The following is a 19,757-nucleotide window of genomic DNA, read 5'->3' on the forward strand; positions in this document are numbered from 1 at the left end:
AAAAAGATTAATATTGAAGGAGAGGAAATTATGATATTGAAGGATGTCCCACTAAGAATACTTAAAAAAAGAAGAGAATATTTCTTTCTTACAGAAGTTTTAAAAAGAAATAAAATCCCCTTCAGTTGGGAAGTACTGGAAGGAGTTAGTGTCACGTTTCAACAACAAAGATATAAACTGAATACCATTTTTAAAGCACAGAAATTTCTTAAAAATATAAGAAAGACCTAGAAGGGGATACAGATAGAAGGGACAGGCAAGAAAGTAAAGTAAAGGGAAATGTTTGAACATAGAAAAACAGAACATAGAGGAACTAGCCTCAAGTTCTAAAGAATTTGCGATACTCCTCTCCAATGAGTGAACTAAAATGTCTTTCCTGGAATATAAATGGAGCTAACTCTCCAGCTAAAAGGAAAAAAGTTTTTCACTATCTATATAAAGTGAAACAGGACATTATATGTCTTCAAGAAACCCATATTGCGAAAAAAGATAGTAAGTATCTGGTAAATAAGAAATTAGGAAATGAATATATAGCAGCTAATGAAAAAAAAAAACAAATGGAATTGCAATATATGTAAAGCCCCACCTCAACTCTAAACTAATAAGTGCTGATAAAAATGGGAGATATATAATAATAGAATTAGAATTACAAAACGTAAAAGTAACATTGGTTGGAGTATATACCCCTAATGAAAACCAGAAAAATTTTAATGAAAATTTACTAAATTAACTTTCTGAATTATCTTATAATAACTGGATTGTGATGGGAGATTGGAATGGGGTCACTTCACCTACTATTGATAGAAAATCTGAACAGCAAATTAAAAATAATCAAGGAAAATTACCCCAATCTTTTTTTGAAATAATGGAAAATTTGGCTATTGTGGACACCTGGAGACACAAAAATGGTATGGCAAGAGATTACACATTTTATTCAGACAGATTTAAATCGTTCTCCAGGATTGATATGATATGGTTATCAAAGAGCTTGGCAAATAAAATTTCAGATGTAACAATTCTCCCCAGATCCTTCTCAGATCACAATCCAGTTCAAATGAGTATAAAACTCTATCCAAAAAATTACAGGTGGAGATTAAATGAAGGTCTGTTGAGAAATAAAGAATTTGTGGAAGATTGTAAAAAGAAATTAAAAGAATTTTTTGAATGGAATTTAAATAATGAAGTTAGTATTGAGACAGTACGGGACACCAGTAAAGCATATATGAGAGTTATATGTTATGGTTATATGAAGTAGTTATATGAAGAAAATAGAGATAGCTTACTTTTATTCAGTAGATCTGGATACACGTAGATTCATAGTAGAAAGCACTTAATCATCACTGGTTCTTTGTAGACACTTTCTATAGGGCGAGAGCTGCATTCCTGCAGCACCTCCTGCTTGCATGTGTGCCAGAAGGATAATGAAGATTGTTAATCCCCAAACCCAAGAAGAAGGAGGAAGTGGAACTCAGGTGACCCATGTGACATCCCACAAACACAATAGAGATGCATTTGCTAGAGAGACCCCCTTTTGCTTATGAGACAATGCTGAGATGACCTCTGATAATTCCAACAAGGTCTTCAAATGTGACATCTGAACATACAATACAACACTCAATAAGCATTTAAGTAGCACTCGTTTGTTAAGCATTGTATCAGAATATTGGTAAATGCCAAAGAGCAAAGTCTAAATTGAAAGGATTATGTAACCTTGGATGTGAAGATGGGTAAATTGCTCTGGTAGGGAGAGATTGTCACCCTTTTGTTACTCCTGGGGATCTCAGGGCCCATTGGGAGTGCTTCAGGGAGTTGGGATGTGGGGGGGCTGTTTTATTCTTAGCGTTATAGTGAGGCTTCTGTGCTTGCCTCTCTGGTGGCTCTCAGGATGCAGCATTGGGAGAAATGGTACAACACGGTGGGAATGATCCTGGGTAGGGAGGTTCTCATGAGGTTTTAGCTGTGACCTGGATCCAGATCGGATGCTGGATAATTATACAAGGCATGGGCGGCTTTAGCTGCTGGAAGAGAGCGATACAGCATCCCCAGTACAGGCACCAACAACCTCTGGATTGGATTGCTCCTGTGTGCCCTTTGTGAGGTGTCAGGGATGTGTGTGTGTGTGTATGAGGCTACAGCTGGATGGAGAGAGACTTACCCACACCTCTGTTTTGGAGAACATGTAAATAATACTAAAGCAAGGTGGATAGGTATAATAGAGCAATCGGTGTCAGAATATAGATTCAAAGCAATCAAATCCTTGAGAGTAGTTACACTTTCAGTAAAATAAAATGAATAATTATTAATCAGTTCTATACAAAAAGCCATGAATATGCAAAGTGTAGTTCTCCCCCCTCCCTCCCTCTCAAACTTGGTTTATAAGGTGAGATGGCTTGCTGAGCTTGAGTCCTTAGGTTACTTCATTTTTATGTACACTTTGTTCTTTAGTCAACTTCCCAGGAAGATTTATAAGCAAATGTAGAAAAACCAAAATACATGAAATGTAGCTAATGCTAGAACAGCAGCAGCAGCAACTCATGGGGAACAGGATGTCATGGGAAACCTTCAAACAGCTCTTTGTTTCAACTTTATAAACTTTGTAAAGTTGAAGCCCAATTTTGGGTCCACTTTATAATGAAGAGGAGCCCTGAACAAAGAAGCAAGGATTTTTTATATACTTTGGGAGCTGTGAGTGATCTGATTTGCTAACAGATTTGGTGGATGTAGGACAGATTTCTTGGGATGGAAAAAGCATTTTCTCTTGTTAAACAAAGCCACACTTTCAGAGGGGTTGGAGCATTACCTTTCACAGTAAAGGTCGAATTTCTGCTGCTCTTCTTCAAGTGGGTTTATTCAGGAGTCTGGTGTTAGGTTAGGTTGTATATATATCCCCACAAATGCTGTGTAAACAGGATATAGTGCGAATAGTTTACTGGCCTTTGTAACCAGACAGGTGACATATGTAAGCTTCTGCTACCATTTATTTACATTCATTGATACCAGAAACAAACTTGTTTAATAACAGTAAAACAAGAAGACACATTTGGGTAGCTGACTCTCCCCATTCTATACTCAGGAAGGTTTACTTGAGTGTGAGAACAGGAAGACTAAAAGTTTGTTACATGGGGAAGTGCGGAAGAAAATACACTGGATTTGAAGTAGGAGCTTTTAAGCTTTTAAGCTTGAGTAATGGAGTCTGCAGTGCACACTCCTCTCACCAACATCTGCAGGGGCTGGAGGGGGGAAATGTGCTTCATGATGTCACAGCGCAACCCCTGCTGTTTATATATTTGCATCAAACATCAGGATGCATTTTCACAAGGGTGTGCCTTGTGTTGTGATATCACCATGTGGGTGTCTTTCTTCCATTGGAATGGCAGCTGCAGCTGCTTATGCTCCCAAGGCTCTGAGGAGAGGAACAGGACAGACTTATCCTGGGCAGCATCCTGGATCACATCTGTTTAGTTGAACCTTTGAGGGATTATTAATTTATTTCGGATGGGTTTTTCCTTGGTTGCTTTTTTTCTTTGTTTTCCTATTTATGTTATGTTTACATTTCTACTATTTTCTTATTATACTGATGCTTTTAACTGTGTTTGCTGTCCAGATTTACTTTGCTGAGATGGGCAGCTGTATAAACTGAAGTACATGCATACATACATTCATACATATAGTAAATGGTCCTTTTAACTGCTACCTTTTCATCACCTCCAAAGGTCTCTGCAGTAATAGAATTCCAGCCCAAAATTGGTCTTTGTAATTGCAGGGAGAATGACCAGCTCAAAGACCACCAGAACTGCTGTGTTGGCAGAGAAATTGCAAGTTTGTGTAGAAGACTTACTACATCAAGTACATCCAACAGGAAGGAGCTTCTGAAAGAAGTATATCAAAGGCTGGAGCACGCTTAGCAGTGAACTTGAGGAATACTTGAAAAGTAAGAGCAGAATCTCTCCTTACCTTGCTTCTTTTCTCCTGTTAGACTGTGCTGCTTCTGTCAGGTCAAAAGGTTGCTCTGTTGCTATCAGGTCCCTTAGGGTGACCAGGAAGGTCAGATTGTGGAGCTCAAATCCATCTGTTGCTCACTTAAGTTTACTGGTAGAATACAAAAGCTTTCCTGTTTCTGGAATTAGGGAAAGATAACTGATCGCTGTGAAGTTAGATGTGATCCGGGCATTAACAGATCCCTCTGCATATGAACAAAAAAGGTCAATGCACTCAGGAGGAAATTCCCCCCTAAGACTGTTTGCAAGGTAATTTGTGTCTGAGGTTTACATGACTCAGTCCTATGACTGCTCACCTAGCTTGTTTGCTAGCAAATAATTAGTTTGGATATTCACTGGTTTCAGTTAAGATGTTAACGTATTTTATGAGTCAGAAAATGGCAATATTTATTTATTTCCTTCAGTGGATGAATTTGAAATATTTGAAATATTTTGGAAAATGAGAGAAATTCATTTTTAAATTTTTTTCCTAATAGGCTTCTGTTGAAGTAGTATATTGTGTGTACATGCAGTTAATGTTTTTAACTCTTAAAGTTAAAGAAAACTGAGATGCTACTATGCTATGGTTTTAGGAGATGGGATTTCTCCTTTAGGCTAGCTGCTCATGCTCTGGATATGCCATCAATGGCTGCTGCTGAGTAATGTCCACCTGCCCTCCTGAGGTGCAGTGATATCTGCATGCTCTCATGGCCAATTCTTGCACAGTTCTCCTTCCATGTCTGTGCTCAGTGCTTTGTAATACATCCATCGGCTCTGATTCTTCTGGGTGATACCACAAGATACTTCGCTTATACTTTCCAGATATATCATGAAGGTTTTCTTCTGGCCAGAGAGTGATCAGGGGAATGTGATGGTCCCAACCAAAAGTGGCACTTCTCAATATGCATGCCCTATATGGCAAGTAAAAGGCACGTTTCTGCGTGCAGGAGCAACTGCTGGTTGAGTGGGTAAATTCAGTTATATGAAGCAAAGGTAAAGTGAGGTGGCCTGGGAGAGGAAAATGAACCAGCCCTTCTCTGCTGTTCCAGAATGAAACTTTCACAAAGTTTCTTTTAACCACATGGTAGTCGCTAGCCAACCTTGATCTTGAAAAGCTAAGTGAGGTCAGGATTGGATAATCCTTGGCTGGGAGACCACCAGAGCAGTAGGCTAGACCAAGAAGTTGAAAAGTGCCCTCAATGAAGGCATGGGCAAACCAATCGATATTCAAGAAAATTCAATGGCTGTGGCCATGATGTCATCAAGCTTCACTAGTGGGGATACTTTATGTTCATTCCACAGATATTCTAATCTGGAATAAATATTTGGCTAATTAATTGCATTAGTATAAATAGATGATTTCCAACTGAAGAATTTTAAATAATGCCGCATTATATTAATGTTTCTTTCAAAGTTATGAGATTGCATGTATTTCCACATCCATTATTTTTTGCTTGAATTTGCTAATGACAATCATGGTAACTGCTGGGTGGCTGGATGCTTCCAGTCCTAGATTAAAATTAAAAAGCTTGAATCAAAGTGGGACTCCAGGCTTCATATGGCAGGAACTGGTGTTGACTTTCCATGCAAGGATCTTGCATGATTCCTGTAAAGGTTTGTCAAGAAGGATCTTGGAAATAGAACAGCAAAGAATACTTTGTATGCTGGGAGTGGGATGTTAGCTCCTAGGAACTGCAATACTATAGTCTTCCTCTTCCTTGGCTCTGTAGCACTCAGTAGTATTGGCTTCTGCAGGTGACTCAGCTCATGGCTGGTGGTGATGTGGAGGCATTCATTGCCTAAAGATGGCCTGAAATGCAGCTGACGTGACTCAAGACACACACTGCTCTTTATTCTCTATAACGTAGCATCTTTACAGAGACACAAAGCACTCATGAAGAGGCCTCCTTGCTTTACCAATAGCTCCTATCCAATTTCTTTCTGTACTTATGTCATACTATGGGCATTTCCCAACTAAAGTAGCAGCTACCAGAGTTCCTGAGTATGTATGATGGTTGAGTGACCTCACTTGTCTTGATTTGAGTCAATTTTCTTGCTTTTGTGACATAACCAGTCTGTCAACTTGGTACATTTGCAGTATAGCCCAATATTCAGCAAAATTAGTGCATAGTTTGAGGAAGCATTTGTTGCAATTCTGTACTTTGCTGCTTGCTTGAGCTCTGAAATGAGAGGATGGTGGAACTAACTGTTCCTCTACTGTAAGTTGTGTCCCTAGGTTCTGTGGGTAAGCATCATATAAGCTGAGGAACTGTTAGCTGGAATATCATTTATTTTTCTATCTACAGTTTTATAAGCTGGGAATGTCTGTTTTGAATGCTGGAAGATCTGGGGAATCCACTTCGTTTTTCCTATCAATCTATGGTGCTTGGTGCAGAAGACTCACTTAGATATAACTAAACATTAAAAAAACAAGGTACTCTGACATGCTTAGCCCAGGAATTCATGAACAGTACCTATCAAAACCAATCTCACAGATTCTGGCCAACAAAACTCTTTTTCTTGGCATTTTCCTATTTTTCTGGTTTTGTTTTGTTTTGTTTGTTTTGGTTACTGCTTTTTCATATCATACAGATTAAAAAACTTTTTGCTGTTGTCATGTAAATTACTCATATGTGCTATGACCCTCTCACTCAGGGAGGGAAGGCAACAACTGAAGCAAAGGAGTCTATTCATTGTTGGAGGAATCTGTATAGTAGTGAACTTTCTTTTTGTCCTTTTTGTTCTCCCCACATATTATATGTAATGGTATACTGTTTTACAGTTGTACAGAAAAAACACAATGTGTATTTGGTGGCTGTCATGAGTTCTTTTTGTACCCAAGGTTGTTTATGTTGGAATTATCAGGGGTCAACTCAGTATTGTCTATAAGCATAAGGGGGTCTTTCTAGTAAACGCATCTCTGTTCTTGTGGGATGTCACATGGGTCACCTGATTTCCACATCCTCCTCCAAACTTGGGTTTGGAGATTAACAATCTCCATTTTTTACCTCTTGGGCATACCTGCAAGCAGGAGGTGCTGCAGAATGCAGCTCTCGTCCTTCCATCTCACTTGCATGCAGAGATTTCCATTTCCAATAGAAATGTGTCTACAAAGAACCAGTGATGAATAAGTGCTTTCTGCTATGAATCTACTTGTATCCAGATCTACTGAATAAACGTAAGCTACATTTTTTTTCTCTTCATCTAACTGAATTTAGACTCTAGACTGAATTTTGTTTCTGAACATAATTAAGCTTAACGTGCAAGTTTCTTTTTGGTTCGCACTTCTACTTTGCAAGATTGTTGTTAGCTGCTTGGAGTTCTTTTATTAACCTTTAAAAACTCCATCAAGGGTTATGGGCCCAGGACAAAACCAGTGCAGCCCAGCAGAGTCCAGTATACTGACCAAGAACTGATTTTTGAAAAGGCTTTTTTTGGCCTCACAGCCAAAAAGGAAGCCACTTGCACATTTAAAAGGCAAAGTTCAGAATTTTTTTTTTCTTTTCTCTGAACAAATGGAGAGAGAGGTGGGAGTTCCCCCCATACCAAAATTGATTGAGGATAATTACTCAGCATGGCTATTGTCATGTGTGCCGTTTCAATGTATTTGGTGCATCGTAACGTTTCGCATGTCATTAATTGGATGCGTGTTTCATTTGTCTAGGGAGGATGGGAACGATTATCTTTTGGCTTTGCTTTGGAATGTATTTGTGTTATCTACTGCGCTCAAGGTTACTTTCCCAGGCTAGCAACTCTGACGATTGCTGGCACCTGTGCCGGGCGGGGCTGTTACGAGGGAGGCGGGATACGTTTGAAGCAAGGGTTTAAGTTTGTATTTGGCGCGCTTTTGCTCATTCTCAGCTTTCTCTGTATTTGTCTTTAGTACTCTAATAAATCAGATTTCATTTAGCATCCTCTTGTGAGTCTGAGTATTTGGGGCTAGGGCAATCATTACATAAAGCTGAGAATCTCAGTTCCTAACTCCGCTGGCCCCTGTCCAGGAAAGACAAGCGTCTAACCTGTGAGGGAGAGAGCCCGCGATGACCGAACCCGACATCGTGATGATGGAGGAAGGGGAACCGGACTCGACCGTGAGGCCGTCCGGCCGACCGTCCCAAGGTGGGGAGCTGTCCGCCATCAGAGAGGAGGCGAGCTCCGAGTCGGAGAGCGAAGCCGGGGGGCTGAAAACGGCCCCGGAGACCACCGTGAATTCTCCGGGCGAGCTGCTCACCTGGGATGAGACCCGAGGAGATGCCACAGCAGCGGGGGGCCCATCCTGGAGGCAGAGATACCCCTTATCCCCCAACGTGGTGCAGGTGCAGCCAACGGAGGGCTCACCCACTCCGGATCGGATCCGAGTGCTGGAGTCGAAAATGGATTCGTTGGAGGCTATCCTGAAACAGCTGAGCTTGGATGTAACCTCGTTGCGAGAGGTCCGGGAAGAATCAAGCCAGAGGCATTCAACCCCTTCTTCCCAGGGGCTGACCCCGGAATGGCGACGGGTGGTGCGGAGGCGCGAAGGGGACCAGTCGGTCCAGATGGAAATCGCAGCATCGCCTGGGCGATCGCCCCGGGGCCCCGTGCCGCCCCGAGTCAGGGAAGCACCAGCCGCAGCAGCCCCGGTGGTGGGGCGCAGCCCGGCGGGAGGCGGCATGCGAGACTTCCCTGTCAAGTTTGATGGGGACCCGACCAAACTCTCGTTCTTCCTGACGAATGCGAAAGCCTATATGGAGGAATGGGGGGCGGTTTTCCAATCGGAGAAGGCAAGAATCATCACCATTGCCACCAAACTGAAGGGGAGGGCGGCAGACTGGTATGTCCAGATGTGCCAGTCGGAAGCGCCTGAACTGGAAAATCTCGAGGAGTTCCTCTGGGCGTTGAAGCAACACTTCGAGGACCCCTTAGCAAAGGAGAGAGCAAAGCGAGCCCTGAAGGAACTCAAGCAGGGGTCCCGATCAGTGGCCAATTATGCTTTGGAGTTTAAAGCGCTAGCTGGGAAGGTGGATGACTGGTCCCAAGCAACCATTATCGAGCTCTTCAAAGATGGCTTGAATACAGAGGTGCTGCGCTGGTCCCTGGGGAGGGACGACCCATACACGCTGTATGAGTGGATCCTGCTGGCAGGAAGGGCTGAACATGCCCAGGAGATCTTTGCCCAGCGGAAGACCGCCAAGTCGGGGCGGGAGGTGAAGCCCAGCCGCCCATCGACCACCGGGGGGAAACCGGGACAACGACCCTGGGATGAGGAGCGGGAGAAGCGGTACGCAAAAGGCTTGTGTCTGAGATGTGGTAAGGAGGGGCATCGAGTGGCAGCATGCCCGAAGGCAAAGGTAGAGGAACGGCCCGGAAAACCGCCGGCGAAGTCCCCTGCGTTGCCGAGGAAACAGAAAGCTGCGGTGGCTGAGACCGAGGGAGACGATGTGATGTTCTACGAAATTGAAGGGGAGACCGAAATCCCGCAGCCGGCGGGAAACGCCAGCCACCTGCTCTAAAGGGCGCCGCTGGGCAGGTGGTAGAGGACGGGCGCGAGCCTCCATCGGTGAGTGGCACTTACCGCATACTCATGGTGAAATTGAAATTGGGTTCCCAAGTCAAGACGGTGGAAGTATGGGCCATGATTGATTCGGGGTGTTCCCGGTGTCTGATGCACCCCGACGTGGTGGCAGCTTTGGAGCTCCCCACTTTCCCTCTACAACGACCCATCGCATTTACTCAATTGGATGGGTCCATGGCAGGGGGCAAACCGGTCACCCATTTTACAGGGCGGGTAGCCTTGCAACTGGGCAGTCACCAGGAAGGGTTGTCTTTTGTCGTGGCTCCCGTAGGGGGGCCATTGGTGGTGTTGGGGGTACCATGGTTGGTGCAGCAAAACCCCCAAATAAACTGGGTTTACCGGACCATCACATTTAGGGATGGGTTTTATCAAGCGGCAGAGGGGAAGGGTGCCCCAGAGGAGATGGTGGGGGTTGCGGCAGCTGCGACTCCGCCTTACCCGGCCTCTCCTCTGGAAGGCTTGCCGGCCGAGTACAGGATGTTTGCTGATGTATTCGGTGAAAAGGAAGCTGACCGGTTGCCCCCCCATCGAAAGACGGACTGTGCCATAGAACTGCTGCCCAACACTCAATTGCCTAAACCAAAAATTTATTCCATGACGCAAAAGGAACTGACTCTGTTGAGGGAATTTGTGGACAAAAATTTGGCGCGCGGATTCATTGAGCCGGCGAATTCACCCGTGGGGGCGCCGGTTCTTTTTCGCCCAAAAAAGGATGGGACATTGAGACTTTGTACGGATTTCCGCGGATTAAATGCCGTCTCAATTTCCAACAAATATCCCTTGCCATTGATAAAGGACATGTTGTCACATCTGGCCAAAGGCAAGATCTTCTCTAAACTGGATTTAAGAGAAGCCTACTATCGTGTACGAATCAAGGAGGGTGATGAGTGGAAAACTGCATTCAATTGCCCGTTGGGAGCCTTCCAGTATAAGGTGTTGCCGTTTGGGTTGGCTGGGGCCCCTGGGGTATTTATGCAATTAATCAATGAAGTTTTGCATGAACATCTGTTTAAAGGTGTACTGGTGTATTTGGATGATGTGTTGATTTATACGGAAACCATGAAAGAGCATGTAGCTCTGGTAAAGAAAGTCTTGTGTAAACTCAGATCTGCTGAATTGTATGCAAAGCTATCGAAATGTGCCTTTCATCAGACCCAAATTGACTACTTGGGGTATAGGATTTCCGATAAAGGTATAGAAATGGACCCTGCCAAGGTGCAGGCTATCATGGACTGGGAGAGTCCCCGCACCCGCAGGCAACTTCAAAGTTTCCTGGGGTTCAGCAACTACTACAGATTATTCATAAGGGGGTTCGCTGAGATTGCCTTGCCCCTAACGGAACTGCTTCGAACAAAAGGGGTGGGAGATACTAGGAGAGTCAAGAATCCCGGAGCGCTGTTGAGGTGGACGCCTGCTTGTCAAACGGCGTTTGAGCGGCTGAAAGCAGCTTTCGTCAAAGAGCCCATTTTACAACACCCTGATCCCTCAAAGCCTTTCGTTGTACAGGCAGATGCCTCCGATTATTCTATTGGCGCATTGTTGATGCAAAAAGACGAGGCAGGATGCCTCAAGCCCTGTGCCTATCTATCCCGCAAGTTCTCTGAGACTGAGAGGCGTTGGCATGTTTGGGAAAAGGAGGCATTTGCAGTAAAAGCTGCATTAGAAGCTTGGCGGCATCTGTTGGAAGGGGCAAATCATCCCTTTGAGGTATGGACTGATCATAAAAACCTGGAGGCACTTAGTACCCCTCGAAAACTGAGCCCTAAACAGGTTCGTTGGGCTCAATTTTTCAATCGATTCAATTTTCAGTTCAAATTTATTCCAGGGAAAAAGAACTTCTTGGCTGATGCCTTGTCAAGGCAACCTCAAGACTCTGGGGCGGCGCCAGATGTGGTAAGCACCCTATGGTCGGCGCCCCAATTGGGCATGCAGGCTGTGACGCGAAGCCAAACGCGCGCGCAGCAACCGCCCACCACAAGCGCTGTTCAGCCAAGCACTTTGTCAATTCCCTCCCAGTTGCAACAAAAGTTTTTAAAAGAACTAAAAACGGATACTTGGTTGCTTGCGAATAAAGACAATGTTACTTTTGACAGAGGCTTCGCTTGGAAATCCGACCGCCTCTACGTTCCTGAAAACCTCAGAAAAGATGTGTTAACACGTTCACACGATGACAAACTCGCAGGTCACTTCGGGTTTGTAAAAACCTTGCACCTCGTTCGGAGGCAATTCAGGTGGCCCACATTACGTAAAGATGTCAAAGACTACATTGCTTCCTGCACTGTCTGTGCAATGTCCAAGCGCAAGGTGGGCAAGCCCCAAGGGCTGCTGCAGCCGGTAGCAGCCCCCTCTTCCCCTTGGGAAGAAATCTCCATGGATTTTATTGTGGAGCTACCACCCAGCCAACGCAAAACGGTCATTTGGGTGGTCAAGGATTATTTCTCCAAACAAGCTCACTTTATCCCTTGCGTGTCCATTCCGTCAGCGCGTCAATTGGCCCACCTATTCCTTGTACACGTGTACAGGCTACACGGATGTCCCTCCCGCTTGATTTCGGACAGAGGTACACAATTTACCTCGCAGTTTTGGCGGGCGTTTCTCAAGCTGTTAGGCACGAAGCAAGCCCTGTCCACGGCTTGGCATCCTCAGACGGACGGGGCCACTGAGGCGGTTAACTCTACTCTAGAGCAGTACCTTCGCGCTTTTGTGAATTATCAGCAGGACAATTGGGTAGACCTCCTACCATTTGCTGAAGTGGCTTACAACAATGCAGTGCATCAAAGCACTGGGCAAACCCCGTTTCGGGTAGCTCAGGGTAAAGACTTTGTACCTATCACTGATCTCCCACAACCTCCTGCAGGTGCAGTCACTACAGATGATTGGTCAACACAACTGGCTGACTCTTGGCCAATGATTCAAAAGGCATTGGCTGATGCACAGGCAGATTATAAACTGTATGCTGATCGGAAGCGAGCCCCACAACCTGCATTCCAAGTTGGGGACTCGGTATACCTTTCTACCAAGTTTATCAAGTCTGCACAACCTTCAAAGAAACTGGCGCCTAAATTTGTGGGTCCTTTCCCAATTGTCGCTCAGATTAACCCTGTGACTTTTAAACTTGACTTGCCTCATAACCTTAAACGCTTACACCCTGTTTTTCATTGCAGCTTACTCAAACCGACTATTCCTTCTGATCGCTGGCATCGGCAACCTCCACCTCCCACCCCCATCATGATTGATGGTCAGCAACACTTTGAAGTTAAAGAAATTTTGGACTCTAGACGCCTTCGCAATACTTTGCAATATTTAGTTCGTTGGAAGCATTTCCCTCATCCTGAGTGGGTCGCTGCACCAGATGTGGCTTCCCCAGTTCTGGTGGCCCGTTTCCACTCCGCTTATCCCTCGAAACCAGGTCCCTAGGGGTATTTTAAGGGGGCGGTATGTCATGTGCGCCGTTTCAATGTATTTGGTGCATCGTAACGTTTCGCATGTCATTAATTGGATGCGTGTTTCATTTGTCTAGGGAGGATGGGAACGATTATCTTTTGGCTTTGCTTTGGAATGTATTTGTGTTATCTACTGCGCTCAAGGTTACTTTCCCAGGCTAGCAACTCTGACGATTGCTGGCACCTGTGCCGGGCGGGGCTGTTACGAGGGAGGCGGGATACGTTTGAAGCAAGGGTTTAAGTTTGTATTTGGCGCGCTTTTGCTCATTCTCAGCTTTCTCTGTATTTGTCTTTAGTACTCTAATAAATCAGATTTCATTTAGCATCCTCTTGTGAGTCTGAGTATTTGGGGCTAGGGCAATCATTACAGCTATTCAGATTGAGGATGCAGATAGATTTTGAAGATTGTTTGGATGTTCTGGATTTACCTGAACCTAAACCAGAGGATGGGGAGGAAGCCAAAAGACAGTGGAAGAAAAAGGATAAGAGAGCTAAAATTCTTATTGCTAGATCTCTTCCAGATCACAGATTAGCAGAGATTAAAAATATTTCTACTGTGAAAGAAATGATTGAGAATTTATGCACCCTATACTCAGAAGCTGTCATGAGTGCTGATGGCAAGCAGGAGGGGGCCTCGATCCAGGGTGGAAAATGCATGCGTAGTACTGAGGAATTAAGCAGCCGTTCAAAGAGACACAGATCAGACCGCCTTAGCCTTTGGGGTTTATCTGTCTGGGTTTTTCCCACACTTCTTCAGTTTGTTAGGATTCTGTTTAATGTAGCAGTAATAAACACTAGAGACCTACTCCTCGTCTCAGTGTGATTTCTGACTGTTAGGACAGAAGCTGATGATCAGAAAGTGATCTCTTTGTTACGAGAACTGCATGCATGCAATTTGGAAGACAATGTAAATGTAAATGACCACTTGATCAGGCTACAGGCAATCTTTGATCAGCTGAGCACAGTCCAGAATCTCATGAATAAAAAACTTAAGATGTCTTTTGTGCTGAGTACATTACCAAACAGATTTTTCCCATTTGTTGCTGGCCTGAATTTAAAAGGGAAAAATCTTTCTTAGCTTCTGGGAGCAATCAGATCAGAATGCCGAAGGCAAAAGAATTTGCAAAACAATACTGTAGAGCCTGGCAGAGACATTGGTTACCTAGCAACGAAGGATAAACATGAGCCAGAGCAATCAGTGACACATCAGAAAAACAAAGGGACAGAAAAAAGGGCCATTATCTGTAATTCATGTAAAAAGCCAGGATATATTGCAAGGTTCTACAGAAATAAGGACAAGAAAGATTTTTCCAAGGATAAATCCAAGGAAAATATTCTTAAAGGTGAGAAGGCTTTACACACTGTTTATAGTGCTGATACCAATAAATGTCCTAGACGATGGGTAATCAATTCGGTGGCCAGCAGGCATTCTGTGTGGGAATAAACGTGACTTTTGTGAGCTAAATGAAACCACAGAAGGAAGCATAACATTAGCAGATGGCAATTCAATTTTGATTCAAGGAAAAAGAAGTGTGCCATTGACATGCATCAATGGAAGTGAACACAAAGATCTTATAGCAGATGTGTTCTATGTACCAGAAACCAATTTACTAAGTGTCTCAACAGTGAATAACAAAGGTTTTCATGTGACTTTTAATGCTAATCGACAGTGTAAAGTCACTAGTGAAGAAAAGATTTATGTTACAGGTTTTCAAAAGGATGGTGTCTACTAGGTGCACTGCGAACAATCACCACCAAATGTCAGCCTTGCCTGTCAGCAGCAAAAGCAGGACAACAGCACCACCACCTGGCACAGACATTTTGCGCACCATGATTTCAATGCAATTTTAAGAATGAAAACTGAAGGCATGGTAAGAGATTTTGAAATAAGCAACTATGGTAAATGCCAATTGAAATGTATGATATGCATTAAAGGAAAGGCAACAAGACCAGCCATACCCAAACAAAGGGAAAGGCGGGCAACCAAGCCACTCGAACTTATCCACACTGATTTGTGTGGACCTCTTCAAGCATCAGCGGGCGGAAAGAAATATGTTTTATGCTTTATAGATGATTTTCCCAGATACTGTGTGACCTGCCTAATGAAGAGAAATCCCAAACAGCGGACATGCTGAAAGCGTGTGTAGCCATGGTGACCAACAAGTTCAACAGAACCCCTCAAGCCCTCCAAAGTGACCCCAGAGGTGAATTTATTTCACAAACCATGGAAACATACCTAACACAACTAGGTATAGAACACAGACTAACCACTCCATACACACCTGAACAAAATGGAGTTGCAGAAAGGAAAAGTCGCTCACTAATGGATATGGTAAGATGTATGCTTTTAGAAGCAGATCTGCCTGACAAATACTGGGCAGATGCTGTTTCAACAGCTACATACTTACAGAATAGACTGCCAGCCAAAGCCAACAAGGTAACACCTTTTGAGCTATGGCATGAATGCAAACCAAGCATAAAGCATCTGAGATTATTTGGATCCAAGGCTTATGCGTACATACCAAAGGAGAAACTGGGATCTAAACTAGACCCCAGAGCTGAAGAAGGCATCATGATCGGGTATGCTCCAGGAAGCAAGGGATACAGAATCCTGAACCCAAAGACAGGAAAAGTAAGCACAAACAGAGTGGTGTACTTCAATGAGAGAGAAGCTACCATAGTCATGCTGATGATGACTGCGCAGAAATCAACAGCGGCAGTTACCAGCTTGAGACGTTTAGCCCAACATCTGAAGACACAACTACCACACTGACCCAGAGGGAGATAGAAGCCCAGGCACAAACTCCATTAGAGTCAGAGGATGAGGTCGAGGATGCAGAAGGGATTGAACCACCAAGTGCCACTCCTGAACCTGCTCCAAGACGCTCATCACGACCCAACAAAGGAGTTCCAGCCGAGAGACTCACCTACCTCGCAAGGTTCTCATTACCAAGAGAACCTGCATCATGGAACAAAGTGCAGCAAATGCCACCAGATGAAGCAAGCAAGTGGAAGAAAGCAGCACAAGAAGAGCTAGAGGCTCTACACAAGAACAAAACATGGACTTTGACAAAACTACCAACAGGCAAGAAAGCCATAGGATGCAAATGGGTTTTCAAAGCCAAACAAGATGAAAATGGAGAACTACAAAGATACAAAGCTAGGCTAGTCGCAAAAGGCTATTTGCAAAAATATGGACTTGATTGTGATGAATGTTTTGCTCCCGTTGTAAAACATACTACAATCAGAATGCTCCTGAGTCTTGCAGCTTCCAGGAACATGAGTATTGAACACCTAGATGTAAAGACTGCATTTCTACATGGAGAGATAGAGGAAGAACTGTACATGCTACAACCTCCAGGCTTCGCCAATCCCAAAACACAGCAACTCGTTTGCAAACTTCAGAAGGGGATTTATGGCCTGAAGCAAGCAGCAAGAGCATGGAATAAGAAGTTGAACCAAGTACTTCTTAAGCAAGGTTTTGTTCAAGGCAAAGCTGATCCCTGCCTCTACGCAAGGCACAGAAATGGCAGAGAGGTGTACATTCTTTGCTATGTGGATGATTTGATGACTTGCCACAATAACAAAAGAGACTTTGATGAAATCGTGTCCAACCTGAACAAAGAAGTAGAAGTCAGGCATCTGGGCAATGCCAGCTACTACTTGGGGATACATATTGGAAAAGAAGAAGATGGAAGCTTTCTTCTAAGCCAGAAGCAAAAGATCCTAGAACTGTTGGAGAGCTTAGGACTGCAAAATGCCAATCCTATGCCAACACCAATGGAAACAGGTTTCCACAAGCAACAGGAACCTAGTGAACTTTTACCTGAGAATAATGGCTATAAAAGTGCCATAGGTAGGCTATTGTATCTATCCACTACCACTAGGCCAGACATAGCAGCTGCAGTAAATGTACTATGCAGAAAAACTAGCACACCCACACAGAGAAACTGGACTGTGTTAAGCAGGTGGGAAGGTACCTAAAGGGCATATACACCTAAAACTAAAGCTACCAGCCACTGACAATCCTAAACTAGTGGGGTATACAGATGCAGATTGGGCAGAAGACATTACTGACGGTAAATCCACTAGTGGGTATGTATTTTTCTATGGGGGTGGAGCAGTAAGCTGGGGAAGCTGTAAACAAGCTACAGTTGCACATTCATCCACAGAGGCAGAGTATGTGTCAGCAGTAGAAGCATGCAAAGAGGTTTCATGGCTCAAGCTACTGCTTGAAGACATGGGAATAGAGGAATCTACCTCTATTCAGGTCTAAGAAGACAACCAAAGTTGTATTAGACTCACGGTCAGAAAAGATTAATGGGAGAACTAAACACATTGATGGTAAGTATCATGTAGTATAAGGCTTGCAAGAGCAAGGAATAGTCGGGCTAGACTATTGTCCCACAAGGAACATGACTGTGGACATTCTCACAAAGCTGTTGCTGAGGAGCAGTTACCAAGAATTGTGGAAGAAGTTGAATCTTGTGGACTCTGAGACATGCTAACTTGAGAAGGGGTGTTGGAATTATCAGGGGTCAACTCAGCATTGTCTCATAAGCATAAGGGAGTCTTTCAGTAAACGCATCTCTGTTGTGTTTGTGGGATGTCACATGGGTCACCTGATTTTCCACTTCCTCCTTGGGTTTGGAGATTAACGATCTCCATTTTTTACCTCTTGGGCATACCTGCAAGCAGGAGGTGCTGCAGAATGCAGCTCTTGTCCCTTTCATCTCACGTGCACACAGACATTTCTATTCCACATAGAAATGTGTCTACAAAGAACCAGTGATGAATAAATGCTTTCTACTGTGAATGTACTTGTATCCAGATCTACTGAATAAATGTAAGCTACCTTTTTTTTCTCTTCATCTAACTACTGTGTGAAGACTGAATTATATTCTGAAGGTAATTAAGCGTAATGTGCAAGTTTTGGTTCACACTTCTACTTTGCAAGATTGTTGTTAGCTGCTTGGAGTTCATTTATTAACCTTTAAAAACTCCATCAGTTCATCCAAACTCAAATGAAAGTCCCCCAATAAAGCACTGTACGCATAAAGATTTTAGATCTTCCCTTATAGGTTTGGGGAGGTATTTTACTTTAATCAACTATTTACAATATAAAAGTGTGTTCTAGATATCTATGTGATTAACTAATACAATCCTAGCTTATAATTAACTAACCTATATTCCTAATGGACTTACACTATACAAATATTTCTATCCTTATCTAATACATATTTAAATTAACTATTTTTATATTACTACTACTACAAACCTACTTTGCTGCTACTATCTCTAGTACACAAAGCTTCTTTAATTGGGCAGCTTTCGCACACTTGCCCCTCTCCAGACGTTTGCTTCAGGACTTTTCTTCTCCATGTTGTTTCCTTTGGACCTTCCAAGTTTCTGTCATGTTCACCATTTCAATGTTCTGTTAACATCGTAACATTTCACATGTCAAACCTTTAATCCGTGTATTACATGCTTGAACATTTCCTGGTATTTTCCATTATTGCTGTGTTCTTTATTTTGCTACTTTGGAATGTATGTTTGGGTTTGCAACTCTGTTCAAGGTTACTTTCCCAGGCAGATGTAACGGTTGCTAGCACCTGGGAGGGGGTGGTTGCTAACGAGCACTCAGGGCGGGACTGGGTTGGAAGCAAGGCTTTTAAGTTTGTATTTGGCGCGCTTTTGCTCATTCTCAGCTTTCTCTGTATTTGCATACTATTCCTTTAATAAATCAGTTATCTTTAAGCCCTGGCTTGTGAGACTGAGTATTTGGGATTAGGCAACCATTACAGTTTCTTTGGGAAAACAAACACCTTTTTGCCTCTTTGGCTGCTTTATTTCCTTTCTGGCTGCCTGCTGCAAAATCTCCAACACACCAGCTCTGCGCTCTTATCCTGCTTTCTCCCACCTCTGAAGGCTTTTATCAGTTGCTCTGCCATCCCAACGCTGAGAGAAGCTTGGTAGTAGAAAGGAGGCAATCGTAGGTGTCTGTAATTTTCTTACAACCTGCTCTCCCACAGTGGCCCATTGTCATATGCCAATCCTTGACATTGTTCTGTACTGAAAAATTCTTCCTCCCTTGCAATCTTTCATTTGCTGTATTAAGTATGCTGAATATGTTCTGTGGCTAGAGAACTAGTCCATGTTTCACTCGGGGCATCAGATGACAGTGCAAATAAAGCATTGTGTATCTTCTGTACCATAAACAGCAGTTAAATATTTGAGGCCAGGAGGCTTCTGCTTGTGCTGCATCTTCAAGGGGCTGAAGCTGGCCTGTGTAAATGCTTCTGATTCAAGGTTTGTGCAGGATGGACTGCCAATGTTCTCTTTTTGTAAGCAGCAGCTCATCTCACATCATTAGGCCCTTTTTCATTGAAAGCTTGTGCGAGATACAACCTCTTATTTCATCTTGAAAGGGCTTTGTAGATGTTAAGCAGAAATGCTTGGTGCTGCATCCACAGGATGTGGTACCCAAAGTACTCTCACTCTGCCAAATTTGGGAGTGAGCAAGGAGGGGATACTTCTCAAGCTGTAGAAAGATCCTGAATACATTTGCCAAGCCTGCAACAAAGGGAGTTTTGACCTCTTAGTTCATGTCTAAGCATTGTGAATGGAATCTATGTAACATACAGTAGTACAAATGACATTGTGGGGCAAAATGACTTCTCTGTTAGCCATTTCATTTGCTTCCAAGTCAAAACATTCAAAGGCTTTACAAGGGAAATAGGTCCCATTTCATGAGTCCGTGGTGACACTATCTCATGGCCTTGT

General features: G+C 43.6%; 1 protein-coding gene across 2 annotated transcripts in view; it reads left to right on the top strand.

The window, feature by feature from the left end:
• The window catches only part of LOC134503305 (leucine-rich repeat and fibronectin type III domain-containing protein 1-like protein), a 69,205-nt gene that overhangs the window by 19,466 nt on the left and 29,982 nt on the right, over nt 1-19,757 (top strand). The window contains exon 1 of one of the 2 annotated variants that reach the window (XM_063312073.1): nt 3,834-3,931. The exons of the other annotated variant lie outside the window; for it this stretch is intronic. The gene's annotated coding sequence lies outside the window, so the exon portion shown is untranslated. Of the gene's footprint in view, nt 1-3,833; nt 3,932-19,757 lie in introns of those variants that run through there. 2 annotated transcript variants of the gene reach the window in all.

This window comes from Candoia aspera, chromosome 10 (assembly GCF_035149785.1).
Source record: "Candoia aspera isolate rCanAsp1 chromosome 10, rCanAsp1.hap2, whole genome shotgun sequence".
Taxonomy (NCBI): domain Eukaryota; kingdom Metazoa; phylum Chordata; class Lepidosauria; order Squamata; family Boidae; genus Candoia; species Candoia aspera.